Source organism: Leopardus geoffroyi, chromosome D1, assembly GCF_018350155.1.
Source record: "Leopardus geoffroyi isolate Oge1 chromosome D1, O.geoffroyi_Oge1_pat1.0, whole genome shotgun sequence".
NCBI classification, from domain to species: domain Eukaryota; kingdom Metazoa; phylum Chordata; class Mammalia; order Carnivora; family Felidae; genus Leopardus; species Leopardus geoffroyi.
The window spans coordinates 113,314,046-113,320,045 of NC_059329.1; positions in this window are offsets into that span (position 1 = coordinate 113,314,046).

The window sequence follows — 6,000 nt, forward strand, 5'->3', positions numbered from 1 at the left end:
CCCGCGCCTTGGCGAGGCTCCCCCACACGTCGCCTTGGCCTTCACCGCTGCCCCCACCAACACTGGCAAAAAAGGGCCACTTGTTCTCAAGTCATTTTGAGACAGGACGTTTTGAAGGCTGGTTTCTCCAGAGACCTTCCAATAAAAGCGAAATTGGGAGAAAACACCGAGGACCTGCTCGACCTGCCCGCCCTGAATTAGCCGGCGCGCCCCAGCAGGACTTTTCGTGGGTGCGGGGGAGTCGGCACCATGACCAGGGAGGAGCGTGACAGAGGCGGTGACGGCTTTAGAAAACGTTAACACGGAAGCTCCCGCTACGTGTTCAAACAATCCGCCGCCCTCCTCGACGCTGCGCAAGATCCGCAGCGCGTCCACGGGCTCCAAGCTGTTTCGTGTGCGCGCTGAAGCCATCATCAGCTGCGCAGGAAAGGTCGAGAGACCTGCAGGGCGGTCCGCAGCCCTGCCCGCCTAATGATCCGGAGTTTCTGAATCTGAGACGCTGGGCCTGGCCGGAAGCCGCAGCTCCTTGGCTCTGAAGAACGAGGACGTCTGCCCGCGGTGCCGCCGAATGAGAATGCGGCTCCCCAGGCCCAGCGGGACCGCCCGCACTGACCGCACGTCCCCCCTTCGGGGTGCGCTGGGGCTCTCTCCGCTCACTGCCTTCGATCCTTGTGGCTGTGTTCGAATATGACCGCTTTTCCCTACACGTTCCGTGTGGTTGAATGCGTTCCACCAACCTCAATAAGACCTAAAAACATTAGGAATGCTAATAAGTGAAGCTGTGCATCCCTCCCCGACGCAGGCCGGTGAGTTTGGGAACGGGCCCATCCCCAGGCCGGCCTTGGACCGGATGCCAGCCCCGACCAATGCCCTGCTTTCTGTCTGTGGGAGGCTGGGCAGAAGAGCCAGCAAGGTCACGGGCAGATGAACTGCTGACCCGCAGACACCACGGACGGTAAATGCGTGCGCTTTAAGAGGTGAGGTTTGCAGGCGCGCGTTACACGGCACGACATCGCTAGTATAGAAAGTGGCTGGCCTCGAGGCGTCTTGGGGGGACCCGGCCCAGGGGAGCGGTCCAGCCACAGGAAGACCCAGGCCGAGGGCCCCGAGAGGGGTTTCTGCAGACCCCACGTCCACACTCGTAGCCAGTGCCAGCTGAGAGGGAGCGGCTCCCAGGATGGGGGACCCTCCTCCCCCTGCACCCTCCCTCCCTCCCTCCCTAACTGACCCTGGAAGAACCGGAAGGCAGGAGAGAGCCAAGAAATGCCCCCCGCCCCCACTGCAGGATCCCAGATGGGCTCTGGGACAATCACTGGATAGGGTGTGGATTGAAATTCTGAACCTAGACTGGATGGAACTTTTAATTATTTTTTTAATTTAATGTTTTTATTTATTTTGAGAAAGAGAGAGACAGAGACAGAGCACAAGCAGGGGAGGGGCAGAGAGAGAGAGGGAGACACAGAATCCAAAGCAGGCTCCAGGCTCCGGGCTGTCAGCACAGAGCCCGACGCGGGGCTCAAACCCACGAACCGTGAGATCATGAGCCGAAGTCGGACGCTCAACCGACTGAGCCACCCAGGCGCCCCTAAAGACTTTTTTTTTTTTTAAGTTTATTTACTTAGAAACAGAGCGAGCTGGGGAGGGGCAGAGAGAGGGAGAGAGAGAGAGAATCCTAAGCAGGCTCCACACCGCCAGCTCGGAGCCCGATGCAGGGCTCAAACTCACAAACCCGTGACATCATGACATGAGCCGAAACCTAGAGTCGGACGCTTAACCGACTGAGCCATCACCCCTAAGACTTTCACCGTGAGAAGTGGTTTTCTTTTTTCAAGAGATAAGGGAAAAATTTTTTAAGCCTGACGCTTTAGTTCAAACCTTAACCTGTGCAGAAAACACCATCGTCAACTCACACTCATTCTGTGGTCTGCAAAGCGGAAACTGTGGTTATCTAGTTACACGTACCCTGAACGGGGGTTCAGAGCCACCATGAGATAGGAAGCCTGAAGGACTCCATAAAAATCTGCGTTTTGCTCCTTGTCCTGTTTCTATTCTTGCCAAGACCTGACCCCCACGTTACGCATGCTTCCTAGTGCAAATCGTGTGTGTCCCTCCCCACCCCCATAAGGGACACGGAATTCACGGTCTCTTTAGAATCCGTCAGAACGACAGACAACATCAGAGAAGCTCTGGGCGAGACGTGAAGGCATCACATGCACATCCAGACCACCAGCGTCAGGCATCGTGATGCCCAGACCCCGGGCTCCAAGGAACTGGTTTATGAAGGACGCCTGGACCCTCGTGTCCATTCTGACCGGCTCCTGGGAGGACTGGCACACCGGACCCTAACTCTCAGTAAAACCCCAGGCCCCAAGTCAAGAAGAGACTCCCTCCCTTCCCTCCTGAACCTCTCGGACCCTGTCTACCTGCACTCTCCCTATACCTTCAATAAATTCAATAAATACCTCCTGCTGGCTCGTGTTTGATTGCTATGCCGTGAGGTGGCAGGGCCCCTCTTGTGGTCCTGCAGGACTCCCTCTGGGTCCTCGGACCCTGCCTGCCTGCATCAACCAAATCTGACTCCAAGTGGGAAACGTCAAGGTCGCCCCCTCCCCCCGCCGCCGTCTGCCCACTCTGACAAGCGGGTCCCTGGCAGCTTGAGCCGAAGATCGTGCTTAATTCTTTGAGGACCATCGCTATATTGTACGACTGAAAATAATGTAATTGTTGTACGGTAACCATACTGGAATTAAAATAAGATGAAATAAAATAATAAAAGCTGGGGCGGGGCGCCTGGGTGGCTCAGTCGGCTAAGCCTCCGACTCTTGATTTTGGCTCAGGTCACCATCTCCGGGTTCGTAGTTGGAGTGAGCTGCTCCGTGCTGACAGCGTGGAGCCTGCCCGAGATTCTCTCTCTCCCTCCCTCTCTCTCTCTGCCCCTCCCTCACACCCTCTCTTCTCAACAATAAATAAACTTAAAACAAAACAAAACAAAAAAAGCCGGGGAAAGGTGTGCCATTCTCCTCCCTCCCACTTTGCTGGACATTACCTGGACATTAGCCTTCTTTCGGAGGAAGCAAGCCCACTTTCCCCAGGGGTCTCTGGAGCTTTCCAGCCTGACTCTGACTCCTGTTAGGGTTCTTAGGAGCCAGGAGCCGGGAGGGATTTCCTCAGGGTGAGCAATGCTTTTCATGCCTTCAAGTTGGGTCTGATTTATTCAAGTGCCTGTGGGCGCTTCTGGGAGAGGGCCACCCCCCACCCCCGCCACCTGCCTGGGCATCCTGGGAAGTCCTCACCCGGCTCACCTAGGTCCCTACGTTCCCCCCCCCCCATCCCTGCCTCATGGAGGAGCACCCCCAAAAGCAGGCCGCACTAGCGGCTTCACTCCTGGGCGTGATGGTCCCACTATACCGAGCGCCACAAATCACTATGGTGTGAGACAGGACAGTCCATGCAATCAGGCTTCAGTCCCGAATTTGTTGATTACTTCTAGAGGGTTGTTTCTCATTTAGGGGAACCTCCAGGGTTTTCTGCGGTTAAGAGGATGTCCTGTGAATAGACTTCACTTCTTCATGTACCGTTTGGATGGCCTTTTTTCTTTTTTTTCCTCCTGCCCACTCGTTCTGGCTGCTATTTGGCCTTTTAAACAGGGAGTAGCACATTTGATGGTCCTCTAAAGGAGGGGAGAGGAGACAGAGAGCCACGTGGCAGACCCAGAAGTGGGGAGCTGACTCAGACCCCAAAGTGTGGCTTAGTGACGTCTCTGTGTGAGTTGCCCGTGACCTGAGGCTTCGGCTCAGAACCGAGTATGTATTCGAGGAAGAAACCTGATTTATTATGACAGAAAAATGCTAACGCATGTTGAAGGACTGAATCTCGCGGAAGTCTCTGTTCTCAGTCTGACTGAGCCCTGGGTGAGCCTTGGGCAGGTGCATCAAGACTGTAGCTCGTCGAGCCACATCCTACTTCCTGAAGCTGGTGCTCGGGTGAAAGTCTGCCTTTTGGTCCTCCTGCTCGTTCGGTCTGCGTGGTGGACAGGTAGGGCTGGGTCCTCTACTGCCGCCCGTCTGTTTGGGTTTTCTTTTTTTTAGTGACTTGTCTTGTGCTAAAATGCATGTAACAAAGTCTCCCATCTTGACCAGCACGAAATGCACAATTCTTTTTTTTATTTAAAAAAAAAATTTTTTTTTCAACGTTTATTTTATTTTTGGGACAGAGAGAGACACAGCATGAACGGGGGAAGGGCAGAGAGAGAGGGAGACACAGAATCGGAAACAGGCTCTAGGCTCTGAGCCATCAGCCCAGAGCCCGATGCGGGGTTCGAACTCACGGACCGCGAGATCGTGACCTGGCTGAAGTCGGCCGCTTAACCGACTGCGCCACCCAGGCGCCCCAACGAAATGCACAATTCTTCAGTGTTAAGTATGTGCCTATCGTTGTACGCCCATCCCCCCCCCCCCCCCCCCCGGAACTTTCCACCTTCCCAACCTTAAACTCTGTCTCATGAAACACTGCCCCCCGTCCTGTCGCAGCCCCTGGCGCCCCACGTCCTACTTTCTGTCTTTATGGACTGGCTTCCTCTGGGCCCTCACAGAGCCGGAATCATACAATATCTGTCCCTGTGGTGACCGGCTGCTTCACTCAGCATCATGCCCTCGAACTTCAGCCACATGGTAGCAGGTGTCAGAGTTCCCTTCCTTGTTAAGGTTGAGTCACATACCACAGTGTGGACGGACTCCAGGTCATCCATACATCCCTCGACGGACTCTCCAATTACTTCCGTTACTACTTCGTGAATAACGCTGCGGTGAGCATGGTGTGCAACTATTTCCTCAAGGTCCCGCTTTCGAGTTTTCGGCATCGCAAGCGGAATGAGAAGCAGCATTGCCGGGGCAGGCCCTACGAGGACCCTCGTGATCCTTGGGAAAGCAGCACCATCCGAGACCGACCAGGGTGGAAATACTACCTCCTGCCCAGGGGACGAATCTGTGGCTTGGAGGCAGCAGGGGGTTGACCCTCGGCCCCAGCCATACCAGAGCCAAGACTTCGTCTTCCTCCCGAGTCCCTTTCTCTGTCCGCCTGCTTCGCCTCCTGATTCCCCAGCAACTACACGATGTCTGTGTCGGACGGTAACGTGAAGCACTGGTTACGTCCAAGGCTCACGTGGCCTCACTCAGGGTCGTGGCCAGCAGTGTCGGGGAGCTCGGAATGGCCCTTGGCGGGCAGTTAGGGAGATGTGTTCGACTTCGGGACTCATCCCTTCTTACCTGGCTGCCACCTGTGCCATGGGAGCTGCCTCCAGAGGTGTCTTTGTTGTATTTATTTTTGAAAGAGAGAGAGAGAGAGAGACAACAAGCAGGGAGGGGCAGAGAGAGAAGGAGAATCGGAAGCAGCTCCAGGCTCCGAGCTGTCAGCATGGAGCCCGACGCGGGGCCGGAACTCACGAACCACGAGACCCTGACCTGAGCCGAAGTTGGACGCTCCACTGACCCAGCCACCCAGGCGCCCCCAGAGGTGTCCTTAGATGACTTTGCACAACCTCCTAACCTCATGTTATGAGATGAGTTTCGTCCCATTTCCACACCCGTGTTGGGTGGAGGTCTAACCCGAGTGCCTCAGACTGGGGGCCCTATTTGGAAATAAGACGGAATTATCCTATTTGCAGTTGTCAGGAGCTAAGAGGAGATCATAGGGGACAAGGGTGGGCCCTGATCCAACGTGCCTGGTATCCTTATTGTTGCATCCACACGACTCCTGAAACAGAATGCTACGGGCACCAGTGACAGTCACAGCAAAGTTTACGGCAATGAGAGGCAAGGCAGACCGATCCGGACCAACACTCTTGATCAGAGTGCGGCCTCGAACAGCCGGGTACAGAGTTTTTAAGGCCGATCACATCGTTTTTATCATCCCCTGGGAACAGAACGGAGAAAGAGTTCCCAGATGAGTTAGAAACAGTTGCCGGAAGAGGTGATCATTTTAGACTTTCTGCCCCTAAGTCGC